Consider the following 11,824-nt stretch of genomic DNA (forward strand, 5'->3'; position numbering starts at 1 on the left):
GGGCCTTATTAGGATTTTGTAGCAGGTGCAGCAAATGGTCAATGAATGCTCTTTGGAAGAATCTCTTTAAAAGCCCCACTTAAGTGCCTGCCTGCCTGCCTGCCTGATGTGGTTGTGTGGGTTTCTTCTCAGAACGTTGCTTATCTGGTCCTCCTTCTCAGCAGAGGTTTCTCTGCTTTGGCAGCTTCTTTGAGTCCCATGATTGCTCTGAGATGAGGGTGGGGGGTGTACAGAGAGCGATGGAGACCCTCAGAAAAGGGGGGGACAGCTGCCCTGCTGAAGGAGCTAAAGGTTCCACGTGTAGGGGGAAATGGGTGTCTGGGTCATCAGCTTCTGAGTCAGAGCTGAACAGAGGCGGGGCAGATAGTCAAGAGAACAAAAGCATTACTTTAAGACTCCACTGAAGACTTCCCTGGTGGTCCAGTGGATAAGACTCTACACTTCCCCTGCCGGAGGCCTGAGTTCAATTCCTGCTCAGAGAACTAAGATCCCACATGCTATGTAGCACAGCAAAGAAAAAATAAAAGATACCAATGGAGTGTTTGCATCTTACAACAGCAAAGGACATGTTATATTAACGAGGGTATTAAAAACATAAAGCTTGAAAAACACTGAAGACTGTGCCTGACAGACGCGTTGGTCGCAAAAGCATTTTTATCTGCAACTGACTGCATTTGTGGAGGTGGTTGGGTTTGGGTTTGAATGTAGAGAGAACAGGGACCACAGCCTCTGTCCTTCTCATAGGAAAGAGTGTTGTGTCTGAAAAGTCTCTTTCTCGGAGTCCTGAAAAGGTTTTTGTGAGTTGGTTTACTTGTTCTCCTTAACATTTTTCTCTACCTGTGGCTGCTGGGGAGGTAGGCAACAGACCTGGGCCCTGGGCCCAAGTGGGTACCTGCCCTCTACTGCAGGGGAGAGGTGGGAGCCTGCTCCCTGGATGCAATTCCCCAGCATCCTGGCATTTGGGAAATTTGTTTAACCTCCTGGGGAAAGATTCCACCACCCCTGTTTTGGGGACAAGTTATGAGCATTTTGACAGCCTTAAGGCCCACTCTGTTTAGCTCAGTATAACCTTTCTAAAACTCAAATAAGATTAGGTCAGTGCCTTGCTTCAAAATGTAAACAAACGGTTTCCCCTGGCCTATTAAAAGAAATCCCAAGGCTTTAACGTTACCAACTCTGCCTTCACTCTCTGACCTCAGACCAGCCCCCAGGCTGTATCTTCTCTTTTCCTTCCACTATTTCAGACACCTTGGTCTCACATCAGAATCGCCTTGACATCACTCCTGGAACAGAAGTACTTTTCCTCTCCCTGCATCCTTGCTCCCAGAACATCCCCTCCTTGCCCTTTGCCTGTATGGGGGGCTCCTACTCATCCTTCAGTGCCCAACTCAGATGCCTCTTCCTCTTTGGCTTTTCCCGATCTCCTCCTTCCACATCCTCCACCCTGTCCCCCTCAAGAAGAGTGGGGATCATCTCTCCCTCTAGCTGTGACTCCTCCACTATAACATCTATCACTCCATCTATAGGTGTTTTTTTTGTTTGTTTGTTTCTCCCACAGAATTGTGTGTTATGCAAGAGTTAATATATTAACTCCAAAGTCGTCGGGACTTCCCAGGTGGCTCAGTGGTAAAGAATCTGCCTGCCAGTGCGGAGATGCAGGAGAGGCAGGTTTGATCCCTGGGTCAGGAATGTTCCTGGAGGAGGGCATGGCAACATGATAGAGATTAAACAAAACAATCAAAGTGAAAGTCGTTCAGTCGTGTCAGACCCTTTGCGACCCTATGGACTATAATCCGCCAAGCTCCTCTGTCCACGCAATTCTCCAGACAAGAAGGCTAGAGTGGGTTGCCATTCCTTTCTCCAGGGGACCTTCCAGACCCAGGGATCAAACCTGGGTGTCCCACATTGCAGGCAGACTCTTTATCATCTGAGTCAACAGATAAATCCCATGGATAGAGGAGCCCAGCAGGCTATAGTGGATGAGGTGCAAAAGAGTCAGACATGACTTAGAGACTGAACAACAACAATACTTTTGTTAAGTGAATCAGTGAATGGGCAAGTTGAAGAGTCTTAGATTGCAGATGTAACTAGAGTTCTCTGAAAGTCACAGTACATGACAAATACCTTTTCAGACCCCAGACATTTGCCTTATACTTTCTAGTGAGATTTCTTTCTTCTAACTTCAAGCTTACCTAAAAAAAAAGAAATGCTATTGACTCTCTGTGGATCTGAAAATTCTTTTAAATTTCCAAGAGTGTCAAATGAAGCATACCTTGGTCTGCATAAACATGGTCATCTTCTCGCTGCTTGGGACTTGCAGAGGAAAAAAAAAACTCATCATGAGAAATGGTACAGATGGTATATTTGGCATCACCAGCCTGCGTCGATCAGAGATGCATTTATTTACATGATTTTGTTTGCATTGTGACCATTTATCTGGGTCCTTGCTCACATTTAACCTTTTGGAGGATGGGCAGGGACTGAGCCATTTTGCCCTTGGGATCGGATGAAGCGAGCCCCCTGTAGGGATGATGTTTGCATTTCTTCCTACCTGCAAAGCATGCATTTCTTACAGCCTCAGAAAACATTTGGTTATGTTATCTCGTGGGTCCAGGAGGAGTGTGGAGTGTGCCAAATTTAAGAGCCATTGCCAAATGCCATGGTTTGCATTATGTAGACAGCGTGCCAGTGGAACTGGCGCTTCTCGTTGTAGACTGGAGCTCTTGCCTCAGAGGCAAAAGATCCCCATTAGTCGTTTCCAACTGGGATCATGCCCTTTGCCTTTACTTTTGAGATATCTTTGTGTGAGTGTACAAACCATGGCTTGCAGGCACAGCTGATAGACCACTGTGACTGATCTCTTCCAGACTGGGATGGTGAGCCCCCAAAAGGGCACCAAAATGGTCTCAGACCGCATGGGTGACTTGGAGATGCTGAGAAACAGCATGGTGCCTTAGAAAGGGTCTTAGAGAGCTTGGTTCTGGGTCTGTAAAATGGGGACAGTTTACTTACTTTTTTTGAGCTTTGGTTTCCTCATCTTTCAACAGGAATAATCAGAGTTATTGTCATGACAATTGACCTAATTCATATAAAGCATTTGGTGTAGTAACAGACACCAAGTCAGCCCTCAATAAAAGTTTTTATTATTAATATTATTATTGACACATCCTGCTTGGTGGTTGTGAAGATGATATTGAAGTGCTCTGTGAATCTGCAGAACTCAGCAGATGCGAGGAATGCTTGCTTCAGTGGGGAGGGAGGGTCATTGCTTATAAAGGCTCTGTCAAAACATGTTTCAACATGATTCTCTGGCCAAGAGTCCCCAATATTTTTTAAATAAGAAGCTACTGAGTCAGAAAGAGAAAGACAAACAGTGTGTGACATCATTTATATGTGGAATCTAAAAAACAAACTAGTGGCTAAAACCAAAAAAAGTAGACTCACAGGTAATACAGAACAAACTCGTGGTTAGCAGAAGGGAGAAGGAAGAGGGAGGGGTGACATAAGGGGAGGGGTTAAAGGGCTGCTATGGGATTATATGAAATCTTTTTTTTTTTTCATTTAAAAACACTTTTTTATTATATGTTTCAGGTTTTCAGCGTTAAAACTTAACATCTATGTGTACTACAAAGTGATTATCACCTTAAGACCAGTTACCAAACCATTTTAACCCCTAGACTAGACATAGCAAAAGAACCCTCCTAAAGTGCTTTGAAGCACAAGAAAAGTTATTTTCAACCTACTAGCAGAAGGAGTAGTGGTGAATGATACAACTTGCTAATTCGATTTCATAGTTAATTTCTGCCAATGGGTAATGAACTTAAAAATAGATATTTGTTCTGAGTTTCTGTCTGTTTTCACTTTACAGTACTGGGCAAGGGTCCTATAGACAGAATCGTGTCTCCCCAAAGTCATATGTTGAAACCCTAATCCCCCAATGTGACTATATTTGGGATAAGAAAGTAATTAAAATGAAGTAAAATCATAAGGGAGGATGGAGCCCTGATCCATCCAAGAGGATTAGCGTCCTAATAAGACCATACCAGAGAGCTCTTGCTCTTTCTTTCTTCTCCGTGTGAGAACACAGCATGAAGGCAGACACCTACTAGCCAGGAGAGAGCTCAGCAGAAACCCACACCTTGACCTTGGACTGCCCAATCTCCAAGCCTCTGAGAATATAAACTCCTGTTTTTTAAGCCACACCGTACATAGTATTTTGTTAGGCAGCCCCCGCAGACTAAGATGTGGGTAGGGGGGCTGAGGATGAGGTGCCTGAAATATCTACATGCTCGACCTCCTGTGACACATGCTCAGATACGTCTGTAAAGTCGGAGACTGTGTGTAAACCATTGTCTTTCTGTATGGTACTGAGAAGTTAACCCCCGATGATGCATCTGAGTCCCAGGGTTTGTATTTGGGGAACCAACATTCATCTTGAGACGTCTGTAACACTTTTGAGGATGAAAAGTTTGGTATGGAAAGTAGCACTATGAAAGCAGAGGGTGAATAAAAATGAGAGGAAGAAAGCAAAGAATGAGGGGGGAAAAAAAGCTTATATTGGCCTATAGAGAATAGAACACTTAGATCAACTGTAGTACTAAATGTTTCCTTTAAAAAAAAAAAAATCATGTCTCCTAAAACTAACTCCAAATGGAGTCATATAAACCCAAATACTAGAATCAGGGGAAATTTCTAGTGAGGGAGAACATTTTGGTGTATTAGTAGTTTAGTTTTCTTGTAAGGAAATAAAAAGGAAATTAATTCAGTGATTTGTTCAGAATAGTTACAAAAATGCACAGTCTCAGAGATCAGTGGGGAATACAGTTCCTGCTGGAGGCAGCAATTGTCTGGTCTCCTAGAGGAGATAAGTTATTTTATTTGTGTTGAGGTGGAGGAGAGGAAGGGGCAGTTTTCAGGTTTCCCTTGTCCTGGAAAAGGTGCAGACTTTCACGGAATGTATCTCACACTTTCTTGCCTTATTATTCTTTCTCTTTTCTTTTATACTTGTTCATATTTGCTTGAATTTTACCATTTTTATCATGATATAACTGACATATTGTATAAGTTTAAGGTGTACATTTGGTTTGATATTTGTGTATATTTCAGAATGATTATATTGATAAAGTTGGTTTAACACATCCATCACCTCACATAGTTACCTTTTATGCACGTGTGTGTGTCTGTGTGTAGAACTTTAAAGATTTATTCTTAGCAACTTTCATGTATATAACAATACTGTCACCCTCCTGTACATTAGATCCCAAGAAATCACTCAAATCAATCAAAACTGGAAGTTTGTACCCTGTGACCACTTTCATCCATCCCAGTTCAACCCCCTCGACCCCTGGGCAACCACCAATCTACTGTTTCTGTGAGCTTGTTTTTTAGATTCCACTTGTAAGTGAGATCATCTATTAATAGTATTTGTCTTTGTCTCACTACTTCACTCAACATAATACCCTCAAGGTTCACATCCATGCTCTCACAAATGTCAAGATTTCCTTTTTGTTATGGCTGAATAATATTCCTGTATGTGTGTGTGTGTCTGTATCTGTCTATCTATATCACATTTTTTAATTCATTCATCCACTTACAAACAGCTTGGGTTGTTTCCATACCTTGGCTATTGTGAATAATGCTGCTTTGAACATGGAGTACAGACATCTATTCAAGATACTGATTTCATTTCCTTTGGATATATACCTGAGATTGAAGTTGCTGCATCATCTGACAGTTCTAATTTTTTGAGGAAACTATGTACTCTTTTCCATAGTGACTGCACTAGTTTACACTCCCACCAACAGTGTACAAGGGTTCCCTTTCCCCCACATCCTTGCCAGCCTTATATCTTGTACCTTTCAATGTACCTATTGGCCATTTGTATGGTTTCTCTGGGAAAATCTATATTCAGATCCTTTGCCTACATTTAATTGGGTTATTTGGGAGTTTTGCTTTGGTTTGTGGTTGGGTTTTTTGTTATTAAGTTTTATGAACTTGTACTATATTTTGGATATTAACTCCTTATCAGATATGTAGTTTGCAAATATTTTTCCATTCTGTAGGCTGCCTTTTCATCTTATTAATTCTTTTGCTGTGCAGAGCCTTTTTAGTGTGATATAGTCCCTCTTGTTTATTTTAGTTTTTATTGCTTGTGCTTTAAGTATCAAACCCAAACAAACACACAAACAAAAAACAGTATTGTCAGAGCCAGTGTCAAGGAGCTTACCCCCATGATTTCATCTAGGACTTTAGTAGTTTCTGGTATTACAATTAAGTCATAATCCATTTCAAGTTAATTTTTGTGAGTGGTGTAAGACAGGGGTCCAGTTTCATTAATGAAGTCATACTGACTATCTTATCCTCTGAATATTCTTGGCTCCCTTAACAAGTACTGATTGACCATATATGCATGGGTTTATTTTGGGGTTCTCAATCCTGTTCCATTGGTCTACATGTCTGTTTTTATGCCAGTACCATACTATTTTGATTACTATAACCCTGTACAATAATTTGAAATCAGTAAGTGTAAAGCATCCAGCTTTTGTTCTTCTTTCTCAGGGTTGCTTTGATTATTCAGAGTCTGTCATGTGGTTCCAAATTTCAAGGTTTGGTTTTTTTTCCCTATTTTTCAAAAGTCAAATTTCAGGGTTTTTTTATTTCTATTTTTGAAAAATTTCCTGTTTTTTTAGTTCTATTTTTTAAAAGACATTAAAATCTTGGTACAGATTGCATTCCATCTGTAGATTGCTTTCAGTAGTATGAACATTTTATCAGTACTATCAGTCCAAGGACATGAACTATTTTTTTATTTATTTTTGTTTTCAATTTCTTACACCAGTGTTTTATACTTTTCAGTGTACAGATCTTTCACCTTATGGTTAAATTTATTCCTAAGTATTTTTATCCTTTCTTATATTATTATAGGTAGGATTGTTTTCTTTCTTTTTCAGGTGGTTTGTTGTTAATATGAGGAAATACAACTAATTTTTGCATGCTGATTTTCTTGGTTAAGAAAGGAAGTTAGAGTTGCTAACAGGCAAATATGAAACATTCAAGGAGAAGCAGAAAAACCAAGACTATTTGTGAAAGATGCTGCTAAGAAGGGTCAGAAGGATGTCTGTGTATTTCTGGCCATGGAGATGAGCAGGTCAAGGAAGGCTGTGAGCAAGTTTTATGCATCCCAAGCTCACATGAACTCTGTACTCATGGGGATAAAGAACAAGTTGGCAGTCTTACAAATGACTGGTTCTTGCACAGAAGTGATGAAGGCTATTCAGATTCTTGTTAAGATTCCATAAATCTGGTTCAAACAAATAGATTATAGAATACAGATAAAATAAATAGATTAACAAATGCATGCATTGTCCAAAGAGATGATGAAGGCCAAGGACATGCAGAGATGTTAGAGGACACCTTTGAAAGCATAGATGATCAAGGAGAAATGCAAGAAGCAGCAGAAATGGAAATTGACAAAGTTCTATTTGAAATTATAGAAGGGGCCTTGGGCAAAGCAAAATTGTGGTAAAGTGATCAATGCTGTTATGGAGCATGAATCTCCAGAAATGATGGCCACCTCAAAGGACAAAGAATGGGAAGAGGCCCTGGAGGCCTTGCCTCCCAGTTGGTCGTGCTTAGCAATTAGGAGCCACCCTGCTGGACCTCAAGCTTTTCTCATGGCCCACCTGCTGGGTGTACATACACTCCTCTGATGCAGCTACCATTTTATGTATCTCTTGCATTACACCTCTGTGATGAGGCATTGCATTCTGGAGAAGATGCTCTGCTAATATTACTTCACTCTGCGGAAGTCTTCTGATCTGAACTGGACTCTTCTGATGAGAAATGGTGTAATAAATGCATCATTTTTAGGAATATAAATAGAAGTATCTTTATAGGGGAAAAACAAAGAAATCTGTCTTCTCCAAAAACACTTTTGAGAATAGAATTCATTGCCTAAATGTTAAGGACTCTATTTTTTTGTATGTTAAAACACTGTATAAATAGATTTTAATACATTTCTGCTTTAATGCTAGGGAAAACAATTTAGAGTTTTCTATGTACAATCTCCTCATTGGTCTGCTTAGCTTTTCTGTTTCTCCATCGTTTAGTCTCAGTAGGTTGTATCTGTCTGGCAATTTATTTATTTCTTCCAGGTTTTAAAAAGATAAATAAATGTTGGTTTGCAAGACAGAGAAAGAGAAGGTATCAGAAGCATTGCAGGTATGGATAAAAAGTTAAGCAAAGGTGTGAATCATGGTGGCTTGGCATAGCAAGGTAAATGACAGGGGTAAGAGGTGTGAAAAGTTTCCTGTGAGGAGGGTACAAAGTGTGGACATAAGTTTGGTGAGAGAAAGGTCTAGAGAAGAGAACGGATATACCAGTTAAGAGGTTTGAACTTTATCTCAAGGGCAATGGAGGTTTGTTAGAGGATTTTAAGCACAAAAGAGGTTTAAATAGAACTACTTTTTATGTTGTCGTTAAGGAAGATCTCAGTTGATGACTGTATTCGGGAATTTTTGACGTGATCAATATCAGAGTAGGCGGTGTTTTAAGGAGAGGAAACAGTGGGAAGAATGTGGGACAGCTAGAGATCAGAAAGAGCATGGTTCATAGAAAACTGCTTAGAGCAGAGCAACCACACCAGGAGTTCCAAAGAGAAATGATTAGGGTCAAGCTGCAGCAGGGGGCGCAGGGCAGGGAAGAGACACAGGAGAACTTGAAAAGACAGTGCAAACACTGGATGTGTGGGTGAGTGCAGGGGTCCATGACTCCCAGTTCAGCCTGGGTGACTGGGGGTGCTTATACCACTCATGACAGTAAAAGACGTGGTACACGGAGCAGCTTTTGTCAGGGGAATTTGATCAGAGCAATTTTGTACAGGTTGTTTGGAGATGCTTGTGGAACACTAGGTTGAGATGGTTCAGCAGGCAAAATGAAATTTAGAAATGAGGTTTGATGTAGAAATTACAACACTCACCTCAATAGCATAGAGACCAGGAGAAGTTCAGGGAATAAAAGATATTACCTGAGGACTATCTCTTTCAATGTATTGTGAAATAAAATCAGTACTGAAAAATAAAAATCCTGGGATAGAGGGAGGGTGTGGATACTTAAAAAACAGTCAAGAGAAAAAAGTCAGAGAAGGAACTGCTAGAATTCCATGTGTCTGACTGAAGACTTAGAGGAATGAATAGTCAACAGAGATGGAGAGGTAGGAAGTCCAGCAGAGGTAGATACTGTATGTGAAGAGTGGTGATGGAATTGGATGAAGAATAGTTGAAGGGGTTGAGCTCATACTGAAGGACAGTCTGTGAATCCCATGAAACTGGAGGAAAAGGAGCAAATTGTGGAGGGGACAAGGAAGACTCCAGAATTAGTTATAGACTCAAGGCTAAGAATTCCCACCTGTTAACCTTGGTTTTCTCAGTAGAGACAAATTGACTTGCTGAAAGAGGAAGGTTGATGGTGGCAAAGAAATAAGAAAATGGGTAAAGGGGAAGAATAGCAACTTTGGGAATTGGGAGAGGACTTGACCGTATATAAGAATAATAGAGAAATGGAGGGATTTAAAAGAGTTCTGTGTCCCTCCTAATTTCTTGAGGGAAAACATGTTTCTCACTGTCAGAAAAAGAATAAAAATTTCCAAAATACATGAAATCAGCTAAATAAATTGTAAAACAGTGATTATATTTTAATGAAGTATGAAAGCTTACTGAGTTTTTAATATCATAATAAAAAAATAAAAGCCAAACCAATGAAGCACTGGGACTAGAATCACTAGGGTCCAAAGGTCAAAGATGAGGGAAAGGACTTGTGTAGTCCATGGATATAAATCAATGCTATGGTGTCCCCCTGATGAACAAACAGATAGGCAAAAATTATCTCATGCCCGAAGTTAAATAAACTGCATTGCTATGCTTGCAGCAAGATAGACTTGCAGACCACAAATTTGAGGTGGCATACATTTAAACAGTCGTGGGAGGTTTAGCAGCTCGGCCCGTAAGAGCAGTGTCAGCTGGTAGATGGCCACCCTGACCCAAAGCAGAGGAGTTTTGTGTCCTGTGTAGCAGAAGGACAGAGCAGCGGGCCCTTCCCTGGAGAAGCCGCTGAGTCTAAGTGGAAGGCCAGTGTCCAAGTAAGAAGAGCTTTGGATCAAAAACTCCAACCTCTTTTTCCCAGTAAAACAGACAATGGTCTGGTCGGTCTAACCAAGACAGAAAGATAGAAATTAAACATCAATCATCAATTTAAGAAACTCTCTGTAACCTTGTTATAGACATGCACTGCACAGACTCTGGGAGATGGTGAGGGACAGGGAGGCCTGGAGTGCTGCATTCCGTGGGGTCGCCAAAGTGAAGGAAATCGCTCAGTCATGTTCGACTCTTTGTGACCCCGTGGACAATACAGTCCATGGATTTCTCCAGGCCAGAACACTGGAGTGGGTAGACTTTCCCTTCTCCAAGGGGTCTTCCCTACCCAGGGATTGAACCCAGGTATCCTGCATCGCAGGAGGATTCTTTACCAGCTGAGCCACAAGGGGTCGTGAATAATTGGACACAACTTGGCAACTGAGCAACAACAATGATATGATTTAAAATTTCTCTTTGAAACCAACAGCCAATACTTACAATACTTAAAAGTAAAATAGCGACATCCCCAGTGACTCAGCGGTAAAGAATCTGCCAGGAGTGCAGGAGATGCAGGAGACAGGGGTTCGATCCCTGGGTCAGGAAGATTTCCTGGAGGAGGGCATGGCAACCCACTCCAGTATTCTTGTCTGGAGAATCCCAGGGACAGAGGAGACTGGTGGGCTACATAGGGTCGCAAAGAATCAAAAGCAACTGAGCAAACATGCACACAAAAGTAAAAGAGCAGCAGAAACATTCTTCTTAAAAGTAAGACCAAGAAGGATAACATCATAATTATTCATTTAATGCTATTCTGAAGTTACTGCCAATGGAAAAGGGCAGAAAAAAGAAATAAGAAATATAATTATTGGAGAAGAAAGAAAAATTATTATTTAGCCAGTATGTCTATCTAGAAAATTCTTGAGAATAAATTTTAAAGTTATTTGAGCTAGTTGGAGAGTTTAAAAAATTACCAGTAACAAAAATTAACACAGAAAAATTTACTAGATTCCAGAAATTATCAATTAAAAAAGCACAATGAAAAAAATTTTGCCCACCAGAGTAACAGAAGTTGTAATATCCAGGAATAAATTTAATAAAAGCTCTGTTAGAGCTACATGGAAAACAACTGGACAATTTTACTGAGGGACATTAAAAAGTCTTAAATCGATGCTGCTGCTGTTTCAATGAATAGTGAAATAGAAGAGTATAAAAATATCAATAGTCCCCAAATCGATGTATTTATACACAAATTCCCAATTATTTTACAGATCTAGTTATGACCTTACCTACATACATGAGCTTATTCTTATAAAAGTCAAGGGGGAAAAAACTGAAAAAAATGAGAGGGAATTTGTACCATTAGAAAGCTATAACTTATTATAAGTGTACATTTGTATATTCACAGATAGAGATAGAACCAGAAATAAACTCTAGTACAATTAAGAACTTAGAATATGGTAAAGTTGATGTTTAAATGGGTGAGCAAATGGTGGATTACCCACTAGATGAGACGGGGTGAATGGCTGCCTACTGGATTTACAGCCTCTACTAGCCCAGTGTCAAGTGCCTGCTGCGTTTGCCAGGCTCCCCTTCCCCCTGAGCTGCTATCCCTCGTCTCCTGACGGCCCAGCTCCTCCAGCCTCCCAGGCACAGCCGCCTTTGCTCTTTTTGCGGCACAAAACCACAGAGGTTCC

General features: G+C 40.6%; 1 pseudogene; it reads left to right on the forward strand.

Moving 5' to 3' along the window:
- Positions 1–7,139: 7,139 nt before the first annotated feature.
- LOC136169416 (charged multivesicular body protein 3 pseudogene) lies at positions 7,140–7,709 on the forward strand (annotated as a pseudogene).
- Positions 7,710–11,824: the final 4,115 nt, after the last annotated feature.

The sequence above is a fragment of the Muntiacus reevesi genome, chromosome 5 (assembly GCF_963930625.1).
Source record: "Muntiacus reevesi chromosome 5, mMunRee1.1, whole genome shotgun sequence".
In the NCBI taxonomy this organism is placed as follows: domain Eukaryota; kingdom Metazoa; phylum Chordata; class Mammalia; order Artiodactyla; family Cervidae; genus Muntiacus; species Muntiacus reevesi.